The sequence below is a fragment of the Ixodes scapularis genome, unplaced genomic scaffold, assembly GCF_016920785.2.
Source record: "Ixodes scapularis isolate PalLabHiFi unplaced genomic scaffold, ASM1692078v2 PGA_scaffold9__187_contigs__length_104089568, whole genome shotgun sequence".
NCBI lineage: Eukaryota > Metazoa > Arthropoda > Arachnida > Ixodida > Ixodidae > Ixodes > Ixodes scapularis.
In genome coordinates, this window is record NW_024609884.1 from 102,250,712 (window position 1) to 102,276,581 (window position 25,870).

The window sequence follows — 25,870 nt, forward strand, 5'->3', positions numbered from 1 at the left end:
AAGAGGGTGGGACGAAGCCCCGTGCGCCTTAAAAATACATGTTCTATAGTTTCCCTTTCGCGGTTACATACGTCGCACAGAGCGTCCACTTCCTGGAATTTAGCCCTTTACGTTCTCGTTCGTAGCACCCCCGTTCTAACTTCAAACAACAAAGAGCTCCCCACTGAATTATCATACAGCTGTTCCTTCTTTATTTTTTTTGTTTTTATGCCCTGTATATTGTTAAAGCTGATTTCCCCTGCATTCTCTCTTCCCACAATTTCCTTTCTGTTTCCTTTACTCCCTTTTCTTCTGATATGCTCTGATCGGCTCCATCTCGTTGAATGTACTTAAATATCAGCTTGCGGGTTCGGTTTGTCCACTTAGTGTTTAAACTTTTAATAAATAGCTACTTGTACACTTTCGCTGCCCACCGTGTCTCCTCAATTTCACCTAGTCTTATTTCAAATTCATCTACTTATCGCCTCTCTACTCAAAAGATGCCCAACCCATGTCCCCCTCTACCCCCTCATTTGTAGTATTCCCATGTGCCCCAAATGCCAACCCACCCACACTCCTTTGCTGTATCTCTAAACCTGCCTGGATTTCTGACCTCATACACAATACCGTATTCCCAAATCACAGTCCTGGCACCATGACTCCCTTCCTTACACCCCTAACGACTTCACATCTATTATAGTTCCATAGTGCCCTGTGTTTCATGACAGCTGAATCTCGTTTCCCCTTCTTTATTACAATATCTTCATGGTCTTTTAGACACTGTCTTCCTTCACTTAACCATATTCCCAGATATTTGTACTTTTCTATGTGTTCTATCAATGTGTCCTCTATCTCAAGGGGTTCCCCCTTCTCGTCTTTATAACCGACTGCGATTATACCCGACTTGTCCCTACTAAATTTTAGTCTTAAATTGTCCCCTTCTCTGCTGCAAATCCTGATGAGTTCCCGTATTGTGTCACGGCTTTCTGATACTCGTTCAATGTCGTCTGATACATTAACCGTGGCAATATTTGATTTACTTTATGTCCTTCCTTCATGTTAGTCAGATCAAAACCTAGGTTGCACTGTTCTAACTTTTTCCCATCACTGAGGTATATCATAAAGAGCAGGGGAGACAATGGCCAAACCTGTCTGAGATATCTTTTTATTGCTGCTGGTCTTGTAGTTTCGGCTTCCCATGTTATAATCACCCCTATTCTCCGTATAAACCCATTCTAGAAACTTAACCATGGTTCCCTCTAGCCCATATCCCTTCAATTGGTTCCAGAGTTTTTCCTGATTCACATTGTCATATGCCCCTTTGATGTTTAAAAATGCTACCCATAATGGCCTTTGACTTGTCATTGCTATCTCTATGCACTGAGTGATTATGAATAAATTTTCATCCAGTCGTCTACCTTTCCTGAAACCATTTTGAAGCTCCCCCAGAATCTGTTTTCTCTTTGCCCATTCTTCCATTCTTCTTTTTACAATTTGCATAGCTAGTCTGTAAATTTCTGAAGTTACTGTGATTGGTCGGTATGATTTGACACTGCCTTTGTCTCCCTTGCCCTTATATAAAAATCTCATCCTGCTCAATCTCCAGTCCACTGGGTACCTCCCTCCCATATATAAGTATCTGGTCAATCACCTGCCTTAGTTTCAATTTGCTTGTTTTGCTTAGAACTTTTATCAATCTCATTGGTATGCCGTCTGGACGTGTTTCAGTGCCAGCCAGAACCTGTCCTTCTACTTTTTCCCATTCCTCTGTGGTCCTTTCCTCTTCCTCACTATGATCCTCCGCGTGTGTTGTGTAGACGCTACCATTCCCTACGACCTGATTTGATTCTAACTCCGAAAACACTGCTTCGATTGTATGTCTAATGTATTCTCCTGCCTCATCCCCTTCTACCTTAGTCCCTTCCTGTGTTGTTAGTGCCTGCTGGTACGCCTCGGTCATTTTTCCCTGTGCACTGATGTGTTCCCAGAATCATTTTGCCGCATTCCTATCCTTTTGGCTTATCTCTATCATCCACTAGACCCCTGCTCTCCCAATTTTGGCCTGTAATAATGCTAATGCCTCCTGCTTTCTTTCCTGAAATTCCTCCCATTTTGTCGCTACTTCGGCTAGTGTGGCCCCCTTTTTCTTTGCCCATCTGGGTTCTTTAGATGCCGCTTGGCGTCTCGATATTGCTGCCTTAACCTCTTTATCCCACCAGCTTTTGGGCTTGCGTTTTAGTTTTCTTCATCCTTGTTTGATTCAATATTTTTCTAACTCTCTTTTGAAAACACTTAGTCTTCATATGTCCATTCTCTTTCCGGTTGCTTGGATACAATGTTCTCGATCTGCTTAGATGCCTCTTGTAACTGTTTAACATTTAAGTTATTTCTACCCCCTTGTTTTTGATTTCGCATTTCTGGTTTTATTGTGCCAAATCTGATCTTGATTCTCTTATGGTCGCTCCCCAGACCTTAGACCTACATACCTCCTAATCTGTTGTATATTTTACGCAACATTAAACAGTAGTCAAAAGTCGAGTGTGAGTTCTTTCTTTCCCATGCTATTTTTCCATCACATTTCACCTGAGCGCTAACCCATACCAGATCAAGACCTTTGCAGAACGCCTCTAACATCCTCCCTGTTGTATCTGTATGTCCATCAAAGTCTTCCAAATATGCATTCACGTCCCCCAAGATAATTATTTCCTTGCTAGTGCCAATTTCCCTAACGTCTCCTGATATACATGTCAAGTGTTCTGCATTTTCCTCCCCTGCATCACTCCCTGTTTTTAGATAAACAAAACCCAGGATTGTGTCCAAACGCCCAATATTGCCTTTGACCCACATGTGTTCCCTGCAGCCCTCTCGTTCCCTTTCCCATTCCTGAACCTTAACTAACACCCCTAATCCCCCTCCCTTGTGTTCCTCATTGGCCCGGTTGCATCCCATCCAATGATATCCCAGTATGTATGGTGGTTCTTCCATATGCCTGAGATGTGTTTCTGCTAATCCGTACACTGCAAAGTTGTCGCTTTCTAATCGCTCCTCAATCTTTTCCCACTTTATTCTGTTCCTGCCCTCCTGCATGTTTATGAAAGCTGTTTCTTTTTCCTAGTCCTGCAAGGCTTCCTCTCATTCTCCCAAACCCTCCCCCCTGTATCTACATTTTGGCCCTCATTTACACCGGCGCCCTCAGGGCTCCGGGGCTCCGCAAAAAATGTATGATGTGACATCCAATCCTATCGCCTACCGTGCTCCCAGTGGTTCCACTGTAGTGGATGCCCATTGTAAAAGGGTCGGAGCGAGCTTCGTGCACTGCCCTGTTTACTTTCATTACTCCATACTCAAATCGTCGGCTCAACCCCCTTATCACCCGGTTAGCTTCCACCACCCGCTTCTCTATCTGCAAAGACTGTTCCCAGACCTCTGGGACGGTGCATATTTGCACATGCACAGTCTCAGGGACGTCCCTCAGCTTACATAACCCCAACTCTATCTGCCTGGCGAGGTTCTGGCTCCGTCCCTTTAACACATCATTTAGTCCTGCGTGTACAAACACTAGGTTCTCTCCTTCCCTGTTTTTCCACACCTCCACCTTCGCTTTGGCCATAGCATCTACTATGCACTTTCCTGACTGAGCCATACGGTTACCCTCCCATCCCCTTTCACCCTGTCCAGCAGCCCCTCCTTCACCCTTGTTATGTATGAGTCTCCTACCACCAGCGCCCTCTTAACCCCGACTGCCTGTCTTCACCCCCCCAACTCTCTGTGCTTTCTCTGCCTCAAGTTCTGCTGCCTTTCTCAAGCCCTGCTGTACTGCAGTGCTATACAGCTGTGCAGGCTCCTTTCCTACACAGTCAATCACCTTGTCACTTTAACTGGCCCCCTTTGTCTGCCCCCCCTCCCCCTCGCCGTCTTCTCTGCCACCTCACCCTTTTTCTTATTAACTACTCCTGTCATTGCTGCACCATCTCCTCATACTTCTTCTTATGCTCTTCCAACTCCGCCTTCCACTCTTCCCCTAAGCTCCCCTACCTGTCGCTCAACCTCGGCTCTCTGTTCCTGTTATCGTCTCAGCTCTCCCGCCACGCTCCCTACCTTACTTTCCCATTCCCTGGTCATCTCCACCACATCCGCTTCGGCCCTCTTATTCATATCTCCGACCTGCGCCTCGAGCTGAACCCGCTTCTCCCGCTCTACCCGTATCTCCCACTTCGACTCCTGAACCGTATCCGCCCATTCCCTTCCTATTCTCCCAAAACCAAGTTCTACCTTCTCGCAACTCCGACAGGTAAAGTTGCTCTTTTCGGCCTCTGCTACAGTTTTGAGCTCCAACTCCATCATGCAGCACCAACGGCCACACTCCTCAGATTCTACATCGGGTCCCCCTTTTACATTAGCCTGCACATTTTTCTTCCTTCGCATATTCACCATTGCCTACGGACACACAGCGCGATCCCACGAAAAATATCGCACCAAAACCAAAAAAGCCTGTGTAACGTCTCTGTCCACAAAACCAACTAGCCCGCCAAAAGTTTCAAACGTGCAGGTGGTTTGGTCTTGTGACCCTACCTAAAAAGCCTGCTGTAACCCAACTATCCTATCGCTACTTTAAAAAACTGCTTTCTGCTACCTCATAAAACCACCAGAGTTAGAGCAAAAATGCTTTACAGCAGGGTGGTAAACCTGGAGGATCAACCCCAATGGGGTGTGCCCGCGCAACACCACCAATGAAGCAGATCCAACAAGCAAGCCTATCCTATCGCTACTTTAAAAAGTGCTTTCTAGTACCCATAAACACACTCGCAACTAAACTAAATACACCAAATATTGCTTAGCTTCGCAGGAGCTCTGGAAAACACGTCCTCTTTGTCAGCTGATAAGCAGCTGACTGGTGAGACATATTGATGCCTATTTCGGAACACAGAAAGGGAAGGTAGTGAGCTTTGGTAATAGCACACTCATTCGTGTTTTCTTTTTCATGTCTTGTCATAAAGTGGAGCCAAAGGTTTTTTTTTTTTTCACATTGCTTGGCTGCCCGAGGTTGCAAATATTTGTACAAAACATGGGAGTGCACAGCAGTACACTTCCTTGATACTTGGTGATGTCGAATTTAAAAATTGTCAAATGGTTCATTAAAGTCAAGCTTTTATGAAACAATTTTTTTATATCATTAGTATTTGATGTGTACAGCAATAATGGACCTCCTTTCTTAATGCATATTCCAAAGCTGAAATTACTTCTCTTAAAGGGGCGCTCGGGAGCTTTCTAAGACGGCCTATTTATGGCCGTAACACATTCTATGTGCTCTAAGTATCTTAAATATTTAAGTTTAAATCATGTGCAGCTTAGTTCACTAATAAAAATGTGATAAAAGATAGTGAATCTCAGACATACAAATGGCGGCACTGAACCCGGCCGAATGTAGGTGAGGAACGAACGGGGCTCATCAGACAATCACAAGCGATAGCTTCACGTCCGGACAAGCAGCCAACCAGCCCTGCTCGTCTGCACAAGAGGCCCTCGCTTGCAATTGACTGACAAGTGTCTTTCACCGTTCCACCCTATTCGCCTTGATTCGGTTCAACCGTATTCGCTATCTTTGATCACATTTTTTAATAGTGAAATAGGCCACACATGATTGTAAGTTTTGGACTTGTGGGATGTTAGAGCACAGGTTGAGTTAGGAACATAAATAGGCCATCCTGGAATACTACAGAGTGTCCCTTTAATTTATTTCATTTTTTTTATATATATCTACAGTTCAGCATTTCAGTGAAACAAAGCAGGAACATGACTGCAGACGAAAGTGGAGAGTCCATTTGTGTTGCCTGTATTTCTCCACTTTTTGTGCATTTTCTTGACAGTGTTACTCACTGCAGATTCATCTTGGACCTGGCATCAAAATGCGAGCGGCAGCATTTACACACGCCGTGGAAAAGGCTGCCACTCCTGGCCGCTCTCTCAGAATGGTCAGCCAATCACTGTGGGAGCCTGCGGAGCTCTTCGACAAGGGTGTGTCAGGGCAAGCCTGCAGGCGTCTCCTCTAGGAGGGTGTGGTGGGAAAACAGCCCCTACCACACCAGGTGGTTATTTCTGATCAACATGGAAGGGCACAGCACCTGTTGTGGCTGCTGTGCTTAGCTCTGAACAAAAAAACAAAAAAAAAAATTTGGTTATGGGGATATTTATACAGCGTGTAGTTGGTCTGCCATTAAAGTTGCGACGAGTCACACGCTGTAGATGAGCAGCGTGTGACTCGTCGCAACTTTAATGGCAGACATAATGTTTGTATAGTGTGAGTTATGATTTACTATGATTTGAGATTTTTATGAACCTATTGTTGATTTTGCCTTGTGCAGCACACATGTAGAGTGAGAGGCACTAAGAGGTCAGACAAGGTGAATGTGGACAGAGCAGGAGAAATGCCACTTGGGGTGCAGCGCTTTCTTTGCTCACTGGGAGCGAGGCCACGATGTTCGATCTGCAGTCAAACTTGATATTATCGAACCCGGTTAATTTAGGGGCACATAGTAAGGTAAAATTGAAAAAAAAAAAAATTGATTTTAGTTTTTTTCGCAATTTGAAAAGTTTAGTTCTTTCTGCACATTTTCCATTGCCCCAGTGTTTTTGGAAAGCTATACTTCGGGCTGAAAATCACTTCTGCCGAAAGCAAGTAGCAGGTGACTACGCCTCCTTTTGGGATACTCCCTGTTTATCGATGAATTCTCCCACAAAACAAAATCAACACAAGACCTGAAAGCTTGTCCAGTAACAGATAATCTAAAAAAAACTATTTCGAAACTATTGCATAGCTTTTTTTCAACCAAGACAATCACGAGACGCTGTGCACGTTTTTCCCAGGTGTGTAACGTGTGTACATTCAAGTGTTTGTGTTTTCATAACGACAAAATGGCGCCATTGAATGCTGTTCCTTTATTCAATGGTGGCCGCATTGCACAAGCCAATGTTTTGAAGTTTTGTGGTTGGAACCCTGTTTGGAAAGCCATCAAGTGGCTGAGGGAAGTTGACATCACTCTAATATACTTTACGGACCAAGCGACATGGCAGGTCACAAAAGAGGCCCGGCAAGCAAGGCGATAAGCCTAAAGGCGAAGATATGACTTTAGCAATGCCTTTCAAGCTGGCGGCTATTGAAAAAATGACTGTAAGGCTGTTGGTCCCAATAGAAATTCGTGGTTCACCAGTTTTTTTACTTTAAACTCAATTATCTCAAAACAGTGTTTTTTAGTACACAGGTACCATTTTTTCCTTAACCTGACATTATAGAGGATTGATTTTTTATTCCTACTACATACATGGGTGTTCAAAAATACTGAAATAAAATTAAAAATGTGCACCTAGCAGTTTTTCAGTTACAAAGTTTTTAATAGATAAAAAAAACTAAAATTTCAGTACTAGAATAAAAAAAAAAAAAAAAAACTTATTTTAGATTGGTTCAAATAATTCTAGTTCTGTGGATAAAACACAATATTTCGAACAAAGTGATATATGCATGACAAAATACTCCTAATAGTCACCGAGAAAACTGTTCCTCAACATGGCCTCAAATGCATGGGGAGTATAGGACTTACCTTGTGCCCTTAAACTATTTGTAAATGGACTAGTAGCTGCAATAAAAATGCATAGCGAAAAATGCAATTACATGGAACGAAAATTGCAGCGCCTCCCCATGGACCGATCTGCCAAGAGCGCTGTTTAGCTCTGCAAGCTGGCGTTCCCCCTGGTTAAGAATCATCCTTGGGGGAGAGCCAGCTTGCAGAGAAAGCTGGCTTTTTTTCTTTTGAGCAGCCGCGTCGGCCGCCCAGGAGTAAAAAAAAAAGTCTTGTGGGGGGAGAGGGTGAGCCGGTAAACGAAGAAGCGGCCACTATATAACTGCAGTCGGCGTCCCTCATGATGTACAGATGCCCCTTCGAGCGTGAACAACTTTTCTAAATGTGGCGTGCTTGTTCGTTGTCAAATTCATTAAAACTTCTATAGAGATTTGCCCGCTATATCAAAGTGGTAGACGGTTCTTTGAGAGTTTGATATAGTCAGGTTTGACTGTATTATGTTGCCCACAGGTAGGCGAAATCAGATAGACCGTGGGAGGGCGGGCCGAGTGATAAATTGACTGATTATCAGGCTCGACACGACATAACCTCTTGTTTACTGTTGTAGTTGTGATTTTATTATTTTAAGGGTTTTTTTATGAATAACTGCTCGTGTATTTCTTTTTATGCACTGCAGGTTTTATCACGCAATACCGACTTGCCGAAGCCATCATCTTAGCCATCCAGATGTGCTGGCAAAAGTGGCATGGAAGAAAAGAGCCATGGACAGCCCAGTCTGCATGAGAATGTTTGCGAGTGGTGCATGTTGGGAAAAAAATAAAATAGTAAGTTCGATTCTCTTTGTCTTTGTAGTTTTGTTTCTTGGCAGAATGAACACCTAAACCTGCTAAAAAGTAGCAGTCTTTTTGCACAATTTGCTAGCTGTTGTCATCAGCAGTCCTTTCTGCATCTAAATTATATTGTGCATGCATGACCAGGTCACCCCAGAAGACACTAGGTCGGCCGGATCACATCAGAACACGCCAAGACACTAGAACACGTCAAGACACTAGAACACGTCAGGATACTAGAACACGTCAGGACACTAGAACACATTAGGACACCAGAACACGCCAAGACCCGTGTCTGAATTTCCGCTCTGATGTAAACGTCATAAACACACCAGACCCGGGCTGGTGGATTTTTCAATAGGGGCGCCTTCGTGTGGCGATTAATTAGGCTCGATGTTTGTAGCGCCGTACATCAACAACAGTTTCACCAAAGCAATTAACATGAACGGTTATGAAATCATGGGTGAATTCGACAGCATCACCATTACGCACCTTTCACACCGTGCGGATGAAGGGCGTAAAATTCGCCCATACACCCTTTTTACACGACTTCAGACACCATAGCTACAAGTGGGACTTAAACAGGGCGTGTAAGGTGTGTAAGACATCAGCACACCCTTTTTGAACCCCCTAATATTCAGAAATCGCGTAAAAATGGTGTTTTTCCTAACTTACACTCTTCTTACGCCCTTTTTACACTATTATGGGTGCTACAATGTTTAGTGTGCTCAGTGCTTCCATAATGCGCATTCCACGTCATCAAGATCGCCGTTCCTGGCAGACGATAGGTCGAAGCTTGATCCGAGGATGCGGGGCCCTTTGCCCGGCCAACCATACCCCCCCCCCCCCACACACACACACAAACACACACCAGAGATGCGCTGAGAATAAGGCGCTCAAAGATGACACCCCGTGAATACCTTACAAATATAGCTTGCAGGTGTCGCCATGGCTAGGTTCTGATGGTTATTTCTACTTGCTGGTTCCCTAGAGCTACTACTTCTGCGGTGTGGAAATAACACGGTGAACAGGACGCTCACTGGCCACGGCACATAAAATCCCGGCATGGCTGCGTACGACGTTAAGATATATGCATTGGCCATACGGAGTGCAGTCCTTGGATATTTGTCACGCGATGACGCCACCAAGCGTCAGTGGTAGCAACCAAAGTACCCCAGGCGGTGCAGAGGCCGTTGATGACACGAGACACCTTGTGCTTCTCGCTGGCCCATTTTTGCAGTGAGAGGTACAGAGCTCGCGGCCATGTCATTTCGTTTCCGTAGAACCCTTTAACGCAGGCATGTCTATTTCCGCTTTTTAATAATTTGATCGGATTGTTGCTCACACTTGCAGAACAGAGCATTTGCTGTTTTGCAAAAGATCTACTTCCCGTCAACAGTCACTGGCAACAGACCTTTTTGAAAACTCTATAAAGCAACATTGCACCCTCAGCGAAAAGTCGTTCAAAATCAGTACACTCGAAGTGTACTGAAGTATACTAAAAGTATACTTTCAGTGCGGTCTTTGTACTGATTGTATACTTTAAGTGTACATAAAGTATGCTTCCAGTAAAAATGGCGGTGGACTGAAAGTATACTCGTCCGTACGAAACTAGTACATGCAGTAGAATCGTAGTGCCCGCGGAAAACAGTAGTTCAAAATCAGTATACAGAAAGTGCACTTAAGTATACTAATTGTCTACTTTCAGTGCTTGCAGTCGGTGTCCTCAAATTATAATAACGATATATATACATATATATATAGTGCGATTTTTAACATCAACACACTAAAAACGCGATAGATAGTCCGATGCCCTTTTCACAGAATATATGTGGGGCTCGGCGGACATCAGATGAGTAAATAAACTTCACAGTACGTTGTCTAACGTACTGTGAAGTACGTTAGACCAGGGTGTCGAACCGAAATTTTTATCGGTTCGGTTCCGGTTCGGGTTCACGGCTTTCGGTTCGGTTCCGGTTCAGTTCCGGGGAGCCAAAAATAACGGTTCAAACCGGTTCGAACCGGTTTGAACCGCTAAATTGAGAATATATTTTCCGCGTTCTTTTGGCAATATACACTATTTCCGTTGTGAAACGATTAACTATATAGTTTCTTCGATCGTCCGTGCAATTTACTTTTGTTCTTAGGTACCAAAAATATTAAATTCGTTATTTAATTTTGACGCAAAAGTAGAAGAAAATCTACATTAACATACATAACGTCGTGTTCATACGACTCAATATCTATTTGTTTACGAGTAAAATATATTTTGCCTTAATCAAAATGTTTAAGTACAAGAGTAAAGAGTTCAGCTTGTTGGTACATACCTGTAAATAGATCAGCTTCTAATTTAGAACTATACTGTATTTTCTTGTCCTTTCTTGGTGTTAAAGTAAAATTCTAAAGTTCAAGCTGATCTATTTACACGGTATAGAATGTTGTCGCGAAGTATGGTAGGTCGTCTAAAATACCCGTGATTGGTACAACTTTGTGTGTCAGTATTAAAAGTGAAATCATGTCATTGAACTAAGGAATTAATTGCATCACATAAAAATATGAAATCAGCATGCACCTCGTGGCCATATATCATTAAATAAGGTTTACGAAATACACTTCACAATATATATATATATATATATATATATATGATGACGACCCAACTGAGCTAAAAGCAATGAAATTTTCGAAATGTAACAAAGTTTTAGGATAACTCCTTTCAATCTATCATTTATAGAAACACCGAGCGGCAATCCAAATGCCTGTTGTTCTAACCAAACATTGTTTACACTCAGCACCGCACGCATGCGACTAATCATGGGGCAAGGAGTAATTGCAATTGTTCACTCTAATATATACGCACCTTCGCACTCAGATCGAATCTGGCCCAAAATAGCGCTTGCCCAAGTGAACATTTTCTTATACAGAATAAGCTGGCATAGCCTGGCTGTTGAGGTTTCTGGTTGACAAGATGCCGGACAATTTAATTTGCAAATGAGCATCACCCTTGCTAATTCATGATTTTAACACGATAGCGTTAACGAGCTCATGTCGCAGAAAAGCCGATGTCGGTGGCGTGACTGGTAAATCCTGATGGGTCAATAGGTTCATGACGTCAGAGCTACATACCCTAGCGCAAGAAGTTCAAACAACCCACAATGCTTACGTGAAACGTCATATCACGCGTTTAATGAGGGTGATTAAAACATGATATGTAATGCGAAATAAAGGTCACCGTATGTTTCAAATGATTTCACTTTTGAAAGTAACTCCTTTGCCTTAAAGAAAAAATTAAAAAGTTTTGGCAGGATTCGAACCCACAACCCTTTAGTTGCGACTCAGACGCTTTTCACTAGACCACGCGAGACACGCTTGCGCGGCAAATGAGAATGCGATGCAAACGAGGCCCGTTGACGCGATCGCGTTCCACTTTTAAAGGCGAAACTTAAGCGTCCTTCAAAATTCTTTTTTGTTTAGTAAAACGAAGTAGTATTTCACGTTCTACTCGACAAGGCAGCTACTTAATTGGACACTTTCTGACGGTTTGCGTGCGTAATCATCATAGTTCCACCGCGCGCCCCTGTTTACTTTCTTTTCGTCCAGCCCACAGACACATAAAACTAATGTTCACCAGATAAAAAAGGCAATAACAGACTTCTATATGCTTGAGAAGTTATATGTGTGAGGAACACATAGTTATTTAAATTAGCTTCAAAATCAGAAATGTATGTAAGGCCGTCCCATATCACTTACAACGTGCCTGTCGAGGATAAAAACACCGGAAAAGATTGGCAGAACCGCTTTCAAATAATTTGGAGGGCATTGTAATTAAATATATTTTATATTGATAAAAAAATTTTACTTTATAAAGTTCACATAACCGCTTGAGACCGACGCGGAAGGACGATACTCGAAACTACGCGAGCTGTGGAGTGTACGCAAAAGTGTTTTTCTGTTTGCTGATTGGCAGTGTGAAACATCGGGTTGCAGGTACTCTAAAAAGGACTCTATGCTCACATGATGAATTGGAAGTCAAATACACGAAATTTTCAAACAGAGAGAGATAATTAATGTTATGTTTTCCAAATAATCCCTTCCAGAACGCCTTACTGCAAAAAGAGATGCGTAAAGATGCACGCAATGATATTCATGATTTTACATAAATAACGCGAAGGACAGACAAAGATTCTTGAAATCTCAGTATATTACATTTCATCAGCTTGCATGAGCTCGTAACTTCCGAAATGCTGCCTCGGGAGGCAAATGTTATATTCGGTTTGACCTGCACTTGTTTTGGGCCCTCATTTTACAGCACTATGCTAGAATAGTCATGCGTTCTAACATTTCTCTAGGCTGCCATATCTCATCGCGGGACTGCTATAAATACTTCACAAATTTACAATTAGGACATCTATGGCTAGTGTTGCGAACCTCATATTTCACCAGAAAGCTGAACTATTTAGCATGGTATGCACATGGCGTCATCACACTATAGGCTGGTGGTCATTCTGATTCCTTCTTGCTGAGAAAGTCGAATTCGACGGTGCAAAAGGCACGCTGCAGGAGGTGCAAGCTCAGTGAAAGAAAAGTATTTGAAAGGCTAGTATTAATATACTTAGTGCATCGTCGTGAGGAACGGCGCCAGCGTCTGGCACGACAAAAAACGTGCTTTTTGGAAAGAGCGCTTTTCCAATCAAAGTAGTTTCCAGGGTCACGCTTTTTGGTCTGCGCCAAAGATGCAGGGATGAGGAACCTTTAAAACACAGTATGTTTCTAAACCTCCCCCCCTCCCCCCCCCCGGCCCCACACACAGACGCACTTCTTTATACAGTGGTGCTGTTAAGGGCTAGTCATGCGTTACTGCCATCTATGAATGGCGACGGCAACCAGACAGCCGGCTTGCCAGTTGTTTGGTTGCCACCGTTGCTCATAAATGGCGGCAACCCCTCGAGCCTTTCCAGTCTGGCTTGCCGACTTGCGGCCGGCCGTTACTTCATTCCCACCATAGCACAGCATTTCTGGCCATCCTTCTTCACCAGAGTGGAAAGGCTGAATGTATTCCTGAGGAATTGCCTCTTTCGTTTTTGTTTGTTAATTCGACAATTTTCTTTGACACTTGTTAACCGCACCCTTTCATTGCTTTTATTTTGCACCCTTTAAAGGGGTCATAAAACGATATGGGGTAGGAATGTTCATGACTTTTCCGAGGCGTACTGGTCCCCTGGCCCAAGTGTACTCGCACAGGCCGCCACTGATTCAGAAGCTTCTTTGTCGTGGTGAAATTGCGAGGATTAAACGTGACTATTTCATTTAGTCTTGCTTTCCCAAATATTGATGTCGTAATTGTGGGATCAAAACCACCCGCCTGTCGACAGTCGAGCGCGGCTCATTGATTGGACGGGAGCACTGCGTGAGCACCGTACATCGGCTCGTAACAATCAATGCCTCGGCGGACACTTGGGTAGTGGCTCGTGTCCAACCACTCTTGAAGTTGAAAACTGCGCAAGACCATCGCTATTGCAATCAGCTTCCGTTCGGCCGCCGTTGGAGTTCCGGAGGCTTCGAGCATCGCTTCCTTTTTACGTTTTAGCCGTTTTAGCGGATATTTTAGATAGCTTACTTACGAATACCGTGTTCCATAATAGCAAGCGATTACTGAGAGCTGTGAGACGCAGGGTCACAAGTGGCGGAAAGTCATGGCCGACTGGTGCAAGCGAAGGTGATGAAGTTTCTTTTGTTTCTGCGAAGTGCGCCGCTGTTTCAAACTTTTTCTTGTACCGTGTGCTTGCTAAGCTATGCTTGACTCTCACTATGCTCTACCCGGTTTTATTTTGTTATTTGAGAAGCGCGTATTTTCAAAATGTATGGCTCTCTCCGCAGAGTGAGAAAGATTCGCGTGCGGCGGAACCGAGGGCCAGCCGAGGGCCTGTCCTGGCCGCCATCCCTACGACGGTCGCCCGACGAGGCTTTTGCGGAGCGTTCAAGTACAGTCTGACGGCAGTTCAAGCAGTCACAGGTCATGCTAGTTCTGACGTGTGGTCCCAACAGTCCCTCGCCAACGATTGGTTTCATAAAGGCAGAGCGAGAAAACCGTTACAAGAGCGAGCAGCATGATTTCTTGCCCGTGCTGATGCCTGTTCCGTAGAGACGGACGATCTCTTTGCCTATGCAGAAGCGCCACGCTTTCGAAGTTTGCGATTGTGTGTTGTGAATAAAGTGAGTTTGGATGTCACGTTTTTCAGTGAAGGCGAAAGCCGCTACAAAAGGCAGAGCAGTTAGAAAAAGCAAAAGCATGAAAAAATGTTAAAAGGACCTGAATATTCGATGGAGTTGAAAGACTACGAACGTACCAACTCGCCCAGTTATTCTTTGTCAAAGAATAATAGTCAATACTAATAAATTAAATAAATGCCACCTTTTAATTGGTTATAAATTTATAATTGATGCAGTACACCCCTACCGTGCTCTTGTGCTTTTATGATATCAAATAATGTGTAAATATATAGGATAATTCATAGCAACCATTTATGTCCGACCATTATATTGAATCTTTTCTCTAAAAGCTCGAAGTTATATAAAAAAAAAAGTGTTTATCGTAAATTAAGCCGCACCACTGAATGTTTAATAGCGTATGACTTGTATGTGTGTTCTCAGCAGAAGAAAATGAGGCATTAACAAAAGTCCAATCATTTTGTTTGCTCTGTGTTAGAGCTTCTTTCAGGTAGACGCAAAATATGAGTGTCTCCATCTAAAAAAGTGTAATTGACATTTCCCGCAGGGCCGCAGGCCTGACTCAGTTGGGCTAGCAGGTTGCAACCTATGGGAACCTGCAGGGACCTGCATTACAAGAGTAAAAGTGACGTCCGCCCACTGATCTCTATTATGGGTGGCTGGATGATGCATCGAGCAGACAGGTATGAAGCCACCGTAAGTGAGCGGCCTGTCGCGATAGCGAGCGCTTGACAGGTTTTTCAACTCTCCCGAGTGCTGGTTCAAACAGCGTTCAGGGCGCTGGGTTTTTTTTTGTCATCCCAAGAGAGCCTGCTTGTTGCGGAGTAACAGTGCATCCGGACTCGAGAAGTCTCCTGGGAAGCCATTCGACGTGAACATTTTTAGATTCTATTTTATCAAAAAGTGTGTATGTCCCCCTATTCTTGGGATTTCATCCAGAACTAATTTCTGCAGCGCACTGGCACATGCGGAGAACCGCACTGAACAAAGCAAATCTATCGCAGTGGTGACTGCGAGAGCTTAGAAAGGTTTGAATGGCATAAACGACTTTGTGTGCGCGAGCTCCATATTTCATTCATTTTCTGAAGTGTTAGTGTTGAGAATACTTACCAGGTACAAAATTTTGCAATCAGGAATCATCTTCAATGCATTCGTGTCCATGGGGTTACTTTTTTGCATGACCAATTTTGAGCAATTTCGATAAACTCGCAAAAACTAAGCCTTCGCGAAAATTAGGTCGTTTAGAGTAGTACAATTAATCTTGAAACCAATATCGAATACCGTATTGTACTAAACTTCTAAAATACAATTCTATTATTAGCACACACAGCCCATAGGCCATTCTCAAATGTTTTCGTTGTGGCCTTCATCAATACATGTGCTTAAAATGTAGAAGCTGCAACCTTGAATCTTTTCTCTTTTTTCTTTCTTTATGGTGCCTAAGGTTTGAGGTAATAAATGTTGTGCCCTGCAATGAACACTATTACCTGTAGCATAGCCCTGGAGATGCAAAGAAGGTACACCGCCAATGTCTGACATATCAGGCTTTCAGAAACGATATTGTCCGATTTTCCTGACCCTTTTGTCAGGATGAAGTTGTTACTATCTTGCCTTCCTCACATAGTGGTCCTTTGAGCGAATTATGTGATGTTATGTCATAGAGTGGCCCCATAGGGTAATTTTTTCTACTCTTTTTACGCAGGATGAAATGGCATACCATCATCACAGAGGAGAGTGTACAGAGAGGCAGACTCGGATACTTGAATAAAGTGATAAGTAGGATTTCAATTTCTGTCTTATCAATTACGCGAAGAACACTGATTATAATGTGTGTATGCTACACATACATACTTTCAGTTGAAAAATGCAATGCACCTCTTCTTTATGGCTTTTCTCACAAAGTTTCAGAAGGCGCCCGTTCGTCATTCTCACGAGGAATAGAGCTGCCAAAGATTTCTTCGTTAATTTCCTGACTCATTTTAAGAGTGCATCTCCCGATGGTGGCGCCTCTGCATTATCATCATCAATTGAGTTGTCAACGGCGTTTCTTAACATTTCACGAGAATGGAGCTATATGACATGAAATTTCACAGGTTGGAATACAGCCGTTCAAAGAAACACCTTTCAAAAGTCAGCTTTTTAAATGCAGACGCCGATTTTTCTGGCCAATTTGAGACCTTTCTTTCCATTCAGAACGCCCGACATACACGGCGTCCCAGATAACTTGCACCATACTTAAAAAAAACACCGGAGGGCTCTGCAGGAGTGAAATCAACTGTCCTTAGCAAGCGTCTTGAGAAAGTTCACAGATTTTTTAATGCGCCTGGTTATGTAAATAACTGAGATTAATGAGCTAACCTTTCAAATATTGTTTTAAGGGCCAAGATGTCAATTGTAGAGTTGCAGGGCCCATTGAGAAACACCCAATTAAAGTGTTTGAAACATAATACGTTTTCGTGCTTTTTTCCGGCCTTTAAAGAACGCACATTCGCGGCGCGCTCGCACGCCGTTATTGGGGAAGCGAGTTGTCACGCGGTATTTTTTTTTGTATTTCGCGGGCGTTTTTTTTTGAAGGCTAGAAAAAGGAGCATGCAAAGTGCACCTTGTTGAAAATGGTTTAATTGGGTGTTTCTTAATGCGCTCTACAACTTTCCATTTCACACCTCGGCTTTTAAACGAAGATTTCAAAAGTTAGCTTGTTACTCCTAATTAAATAAATGGGCGAACTAAAACAATTTCGTGCACTTTCGCAAGAGACTTTCTAACAGCGTACAGTTGGTTTCACTCAGGCAGAACTCTCCGTTTTTTTTTTTTTTTTTTTTTTTTTTTTTTTTAAGTTTGGTGCAAGTTATCTGGGACACTCCGCATATATGTACTGGTAGTTAACATTTAGCACACTAAAAGCATACATGTAGTGTACTAAACGTGCTCTTATAGTATACTAAAAGTACACTCGAGGGGCACTTATTTATTATTTATTTATTTATTCATTTAAATACCCTCAAGGCCAATCGGCATTAAAGAGGGGAGTGGGAGTAACAAAATAACACACAAAAAGAAACAAAAGGGCAGAGTGCATAACATATCATGGCGGCTCAGGACAGTAAAGAGTGTTTATAGCATTTTTAAATATTTGGGCATCAATAATATAAATTACGGAAGTCGGGAGGTGATTCCATTCCGAAGAAGTTTTAGGGACGAATGATAGTAGAAATGCGTTGGTATTACAGTTACAAATTCCCACTTTGAGGTGATGATCGATGCGAGGTGAAATGTAAAACGGTGGGAGGAAAAGACGTTGCTTTAAGTACGGGTTGATAGATCTTGTGAAAAAGACACAAACGAGCAACTTTTCGTCGGAGAGAGAGGCAGGGACAAGGGGATTTTCATGGAGCTAACACTGGCAGTGCGGTGATAGTTACCTAGAATAAAACGGGCAGAACGGTTTTGGAGCGCTTCCAGAACATTAATTAGATTACTGGGGTCCCAGATAGAAGAAGCATATTCTAATGTGGAGCGAACGAGAGATTTATAGAGTTAATTTTAAGGCTGATGGTGCGAGAGCAAAGTTTCTTTTCAGGTAACCTAGCGTGCGGTTAGCGTTATTGACGATATATTCAACATGCAGTTTCCATGAGAGGTTACAAGTAATGTGAACGCCCAAATATTTATAAGAAGAAACAGGTGCCAAAGGGACGTTGTCGAGATGGTAAAAGGGCACATTAGGACTAGTACGTGATATTCTCATTACTTTACATTTAGTAATGTTAAGTTCCATATTCCAAAGTTCACGCCAGTGGTAAACAGCATTGATATCTGTCTGGAGCTTTAAAACATCAGAGTTGTTAGTAGATTTAGTATATACTACACAGTCGTCAGCGAAAAGATTAATTAATGATGAGACGCAATTAGTTAGGTCATTGATGTAAATGAGAAACAGTAGAGGGCCTAATACGGATCCTTGAGGAACACAAGACGTGACGGAAGTGAGGGGAGACGTGTTCTCATTAGCAGTAACAAACTGATATTGGTTAGTTAGAAAACAGGCTATCCAGGCAACTACGTTAGGATCAATACATAATTTGTTAAGTTTTAATAGAAGTAACTGGTGAGGAACTTTATCAAAAGCCTTGCTAAAATCTAAAAAAACACAGTCAACCTGGGACCCACAATCAAGGATAGAATGAAGATCATTAGTAAATGACAAAAGCTGCGTCTCACAAGAATGAAATTTGCGGAAACCATGTTGGCCCTTGTTAAAGAAAGAATTTGATTCCAGGTAATTAACCAGTTGGGAGTATATTATATGCTCTAGTAATTTACATGGTATGCTGGTAAGCGAGATTGGACGATAGTTAAGGGGGGAATGCTTATCACCTCCTTTGTGCAATGGAATCACCCTGGCTACCTTCCAGTCGTCAGGTAAAATGCCAAGTTCAAGCGACTCAGAAAATAGTTTAGAAGATATAATAGATGAATACATAATCGAGTTTTTCAAGAATTTTGAGTTAATATTATCAGGACCAGCTGAAGATGACAGTTTTAAATTTTCTATTAGTTTAACAATACCAGTGGGGTCAATCACGATGGGGTCCATAGGTATAAAATTATATTCCTGTAGTAAGCAAGATGGCGGATTAACAAAACTTGAAAACGAGTCAGCAAAAACATTGTTCATGATCTCTGCACAAACATCACTGGGGATTGCACAACCGTACACAAAAAGGGAAATGGATGACTTGTCTTTACTGTTAGCAGTGTTCCAAAATTGTTTAGGACTAGTGGCTAGTAATGTCGGCAAGGTGATATTAAAGAAAGAATGTTTGGCGCTTTGCATAGCAGATTTGTACTCCACAAGAGCGTCGTGATAGCTTGACCAGCGATCTGGTTTGTTAGAGGACTTAGCAGCCCTAAACAAACGTTTTTTCTTATTGGAAAGCCGCTTGAGTTGGACATTGAACCAAGGAGAATTATTGTGGGACGTTATCGATCGAAGCGGAATGTATCTATCCGTGAGTGATTTAACAATATTTTTAAAAAGGTTCCAATTTTCTTGAACTGATCGTTCTGAAAAAGAATCGATGTAGCCATCCACAAAGAGAGCATTGTTAATGGCGTCAAAATCCGCTTTCTTATAATCTCGAATGAATTTGGCTCTTTTTGAGGGAGTAACTACAGGTAAATTTAAGGTGATGTGTAACGTACAATGATCGCTGAGCTCAGGAAGATGAGAAATTTCAGAAACAAGGTAGGGTGAGGAAGTTAAAACAAGGTCAAGCAAACTGGCAGTTGTGGCTGTAACTCTTGTGGGCTTTGTGACAAGCTGAGTTAAGTTGAAATCAACGCATACATTTAGAACATCGAGACATTCTGAGGAATTGGAGGCAGCAGAGGGACACATTCCAGTCCACGTAATACTAGGATAGTTAAAATCTCCCAAGAGAAAGACGGGAGAGTTAGGAAACATGGTTACAATCAAATTAAGAACGTCATGTAGCTCATTGGGGAAGGTGGCAGAACAATTCGGCGGTCTATAACAAACACAAAAAACAATACGTTTATGGCTTGCACTAACGCATACAGAAAGAGACTCAGGATTAGTTCAAATGTTCACAGAGAAAGATGTCATATTCTCAGATACAGCAATTAACACACCTCCACCGGATCTGAATTCCCTATCATAGCGATACACATTGAAACACTTAAAGCACGAAAAAATTTCGCTGTCACGTAATTTAGCAGAGAGCCACGTTTCTGTGAGAATAACTAAATCAGCAGATGATGAATCTAAAACGGCATTAAGTGCGTCACGATTTTTTATGACACTCCGGATATTAGTAAAAATAATCGAAGTTTGTTCAACAGGCGGACGATGGCTGTTATTGCTGTTAATCTGCAACGATGATGTTTGTGCAAGGCTAGAAGATGAACTATTAGTCCAAGCGCTTGCTACGGCCTCCTGATGCTCTCCAAACTGAACAGCGGAGTCAGTTTCTAAAGAATAAACAAAGACCTTTTTGTCGACATAAAGCTTGTTATAACGCAAAGTAAATGCAACATTGGGATAGGTACCCTTCGCGAATTCGATTAGTTTACGTCGTGCGTGACGGGTTGCCGGCGAAAAGTCCTCGTGTACAAAAACACTGCTATTTTTTAGTACCGATTTTGAACTCAAAATATTATCACGAGCCTTCAGATTTGCAAATTTTACAATTAGTGGACGACAACGGCTAGCAGAGAAGGCGCCTATTCTGTGCGCCCGAGCAATACATTCCACGTCAATCTGCGAGTTCATGGCTCGAGACAACGCCGTTCTTATCTTCTCCTCCTATTGAGCCCATGTTCACGATCGGAATCCTCAATTCCGTGAATGATTAAGTTATCTCGCCTGTTTCTATCTTCTAATTCGTCAAGGCGCGAGCGCAGAAGAGTATTTTCTTTCCTGGCTTCATCGGCAACTCGCTGCGTGGCTTGAAGTTCGCTCTGCCATTCGTCGAGCTTCAACGCTTTCGTTTCTACATTGACGAGTCTTTTATTCACGTCAGCTAGTTTATTTTCCATCGACTGCTGGCTTTTCCTTACTTTATCAATGGAGCTGATTAAGCTGGCCTCACCAGTCTCAAACTTCAGAATTGGGGCATTAACGTCCTGAAGTAGTTGTAGCATTTCGTCCATCTGCTTGCTCTGGTTGTCCTTACTCGGGTTTTCTGTTACGGAAGTCGTGCGAGGACCAGGGTTAAGCTCGCCATCTCCGCTCAGAAGTAGCACCAAAGAACACAATGCATCAAAGCGATCAGCTATACAACAACACAGCACTTCTGGGCGAGGCAGCACTACAATGCAACGAGAATCGGATTTCACTTTTGAAAAATTTTGTAGTTTACCCAACTGCAGCAGAAACACCACGGGGTTAGATTGCTACCGCATTCTCTCGAAGCTGCCTCGCCCACTAGCGCTTTCGGTGCCAAGGAGGGGGGCGGGTCGTGAAGGTTCCGTCGATGTCGATGGCGATGAGATGGCGTACCGTCGAAGAGGAATCGAAGCAGAAAAGTTCAGGTAAACTGAATAATGTTCGTTGAACAGGTCACAAATCACGAACGAAGTGGGTTGTCGAGGCAGGCATCCTGGCAAGCTGGTCCGGCTGAAGAAGTCCCCCGGCAGCAGGACGAACGTAAAAATCTGCACCAGAAACACCACGGGGTTAGATTGCGACCGCATTCTCTCGAAGCTGCCTCGCCCACTGGCGCTTTCGGTGCCAAGGAGGGGGGCGGGTCGTGAAGGTTCCGTCGATGTCGATGGCGATGAGATGGCGTACCGTCGAAGAGGAATCGAAGCAGAAAAGTTCAGGTAAACTGAATAATGTTCGTTGAACAGGTCACAAACCACGAACGAAGTGGGTTGTCGAGGCAGGCATCCTGGCAAGCTGGTCCGGCTGAAGAAGTCCCCCGGCAGCAGGACGAACGTAAAAATCTGCACCAGAAACACCACAGGGTTAGATTGCTACCGCATTCTCTCGAAGCTGCCTCGCCCACTGGCGCTTTCGGTGCCAAGGAGGGGGGCGGGTCGTGAAGGTTCCGTCGATGTCGATGGCGATGAGATGGCGTACCGTCGAAGAGGAATCGAAGCAGAAAAGTTCAGGTAAACTGAATAATGTTCGTTGAACAGGTCACAAATCACGAACGAAGTGGGTTGTCGAGGCAGGCATCCTGGCAAGCTGGTCCGGCTGAAGAAGTCCCCCAGCAGCAGGAAGAACGTAAAAATCTGCACCAGAAACACCACGGGGTTGGATTGCGACCGCATTCTCTCGAAGCTGCCTCGCCCACTGGCGCTTTCGGTGCCAAGGAGGGGGGCGGGTCGCGAAGGTTCCGTCGATGTCGATGGCGATGAGATGGCGTACCGTCCAAGAGGAATCGAAGCAGAAAAGTTCAGGTAAACTGAATAATGTTCGTTGAACAGGTCACAAATCACGAACGAAGTGGGTTGTCGAGGCAGGCATCCTGGCAAGCTGGTCCGGCTGAAGAAGTCCCCCGGCAGCAGGAAGAACGTAAAAATCTGCAGCAGAAACACCACAGGGTTAGATTGCGACCGCATTCTCTCGAAGCTGCCACGCCCACTGGCGCTTTCGGTGCCAAGGAGGGGGGCGGGTCGTGAAGGTTCCGTCGATGTCGATGGCGATGAGATGGCGTACCGTCCAAGAGGAATCGAAGCAGAAAAGTTCAGGTAAACTGAATAATGTTCGTTGAACAGGTCACAAATCACGAACGAATTGGGTTGTCGAGGCAGGCATCCTGGCAAGCTGGTCCGGCTGAAGAAGTCCCCCGGCAGCAGGAAGAACGTAAAAATCTGCACCAGAAACACCACAGGGTTAGATTGCGACCGCATTCTCTCGAAGCTGCCTCGCCCACTGGCGCTTTCGGTGCCAAAGAGGGGGGCGGGTCGTGAAGGTTCCGTCGATGTCGATGGCGATGAGATGGCGTACCGTCCAAGAGGAATCGAAGCAGAAGAGTTCAGGTAAACTGAATAATGTTCGTTGAACAGGTCACAAATCACGAACGAAGTGGGTTGTCGAGGCAGGCATCCTGGCAAGCTGGTCCGGCTGAAGAAGTCCCCCGGCAGCAGGAAGAACGTAAAAATCTGCAGCAGAAACACCACAGGGTTAGATTGCGACCGCATTCTCTCGAAGCTGCCTCGCCCACTGGCGCTTTCGGTGCCAAGGAGGGGGGGCGGGTTTTGAAGGTTCCGTCGATGTCGATGAGATGGCGTACCGTCCAAGAGGAATCGAAGCAGAAAAGTTCAGGTAAACTGAATAATGTTCGTTGAACAGGTCACAAATCACAAACGAAGTGGGTTGTCGAGGCAGGCATCCTGGCAAGCTGGTCCGGCTGAAGAAGTCCCCCGACAGCAGGAAGAATGTAAAGGTCTGCAGCAGAAACACCACGGGGTTAGATTGCGACCGCATTCTCTCGAAGCTGCCTCGCCCACTGGCGCTTTCGGTGCCAAGGAGGGCGGCGGGTCATGAAGGTTCCGTCGATGTCGATGGCGATGAGATGGCGTACCGTCTAAGAGGAATCGAAGCAGAAAAGTTCAGGTAAACTGAATAATGTTCGTTGAACAGGTCACAAATCACGAACGAATTGGGTTGTCGAGGCAGGCATCCTGGCAAGCTGGTCCGGCTGAAGAAGTCCCCCGGCAGCAGGAAGAACGTAAAAATCTGCAGCAGAAACACCGCAGGGTTAGATTGCGACCGCATTCTCTCGAAGAAGACTCGCCCACTGGCGCTTTCGGTACCAAGGAGGGGGGCGGGTCGTGAAGGTTCCGTCGATGTCGATGACGATGAGATATGGCGTACCGTCCAAGAGGAATCGAAGCAGAAAAGTTCAGGTAAACTGAATAATGTTCGTTGAACAGGTAACAAATCACGACCGAAGTGGGTTGTCGAGGCAGGCATCCTGGCAAGCTGGTCCGGCTGAAGAAGTCCCCCGGCAACAGGAAGAACGTAAAAATCTGCAGCAGAAACACCACAGGGTTAGATTGCGACCGCATTCTCTCGAAGCTGCCTCGCCCACTGGCGCTTTCGGTGCCAAGGAGGGGGGCGGGTCGTGAAGATTCCGTCGATGTCGATGGCGATGAGATGGCGTACCGTCCAAGAGGAACCGAAGCAGAAAAGTTCAGGTAAACTGAATAATGTTTGTTGAACAGGTCACAAATCACGAACGAAGTGGGTTGTCGAGGCAGGCATCCGGGCAAGCTGGTCCGGCTGAAGAAGTCCCCCGGCAGCAGGAAGAACGTAAAAATCTGCAGCAGAAACACCACAGGGTTAGATTGCGACCGCATTCTCTCGAAGCTGCCTCGCCCACTGGCGCTTTCGGTGTCAAGGAGGGGGGCGGGTCGTGAAGGTTCCGTCGATGTCGATGGCGATGAGATGGCGTACCGTTCAAGAGGAATCGAAGCAGAAAAGTTAAGGTAAACTGAATAATGTTCGTTGAACAGGTCACAAATCACGAACGAAGTGGGTTGTCGAGGCAGGCATCCTGGCAAGCTGGTCCGGCTGAAGAAGTCCCCCGGCAGCAGGAAGAATGTAAAAATCTGCAGCAGAAACACCACAGGGTTAGATCGCGACCGCATTCTCTCGAAGCTGCCTCGCCCACTGGCGCTTTCGGTGCCAAGGAGGGGGGCGGGTCGTGAAGGTTCCGTCGATGTTGATGGCGATGAGATGGCGTGCCGTCCAAAAGGAATCGAAGCAGAAAAGTTAAGGTAAACTGAATAATGTTCGTTGAACAGGTCACAAATCACGAACGAAGTGGGTTGTCGAGGCAGGCATCCTGGCAAGCTGGTCCGGCTGAAGAAGTCCCCCGGCAGCAGGAAGAACGTAAAAATCTGCAGCAGAAACACCACCGGGTTAGATTGCGACCGCATTCTCTCGAAGCTGCCTCGCCCACTGGCGCTTTCGGTGCCAAGGAGGGGGGCGGGTCGTCAAGGTTCCGTCGATGTCGATGGCGATGAGATGGCGTACCGTCCAAGAGGAATCGAAGCCGAAAAGTTCAGGTAAACTGAATAATGTTCGTTGAACAGGTCACAAATCACGAACGAATTGGGTTGTCGAGGCAGGCATCCTGGCAAGCTGGTTCGGCTGAAGAAGTCCCCCGGCAGCAGGAAGAATGTAAAAATCTGCAGCAGAAACACCACAGGGTTAGATTGCGACCGCATTCTCTCGAAGCTGCCTCGCCCACTGGCGCTTTCGGTGCCAAGGAGGGGGGCGGGTCGTGAAGGTTCCGTCGATGTTGATGGCGATGAGATGGCGTACCGTCCAAGAGGAACCGAAGCAGAAAAGTTCAGGTAAACTGAATAATGTTTGTTGAACAGGTCACAAATCACGAACGAAGTGGGTTGTCGAGGCAGGCATCCTGGCAAGCTGGTCCGGCTGAAGAAGTCCCCCGGCAGCAGGAAGAACGTAAAAATCTGCAGCAGAAACACCACAGGGTTAGATTGCGACCGCATTCTCTCGAAGCTGCCTCGCCCACTGGCGCTTTCGGTGTCAAGGAGGGGGGCGGGTCGTGAAGGTTCCGTCGATGTCGATGGCGATGAGATGGCGTACCGTTCAAGAGGAATCGAAGCAGAAAATTTAAGGTAAACTGAATAATGTTCGTTGAACAGGTCACAAATCACGAACGAAGTGGGTTGTCGAGGCAGGCATCCTGGCAAGCTGGTCCGGCTGAAGAAGTCCCCCGGCAGCAGGAAGAATGTAAAAATCTGCAGCAG

At 44.7% G+C, this 25,870-nt stretch overlaps 1 pseudogene; it reads right to left on the reverse strand.

Annotated features, from left to right (window-relative positions):
• Window positions 1-20,377: 20,377 nt before the first annotated feature.
• LOC120841995 lies at window positions 20,378-21,734 on the reverse strand (annotated as a pseudogene).
• Between the last annotated feature and the right edge of the window lie 4,136 nt (window positions 21,735-25,870).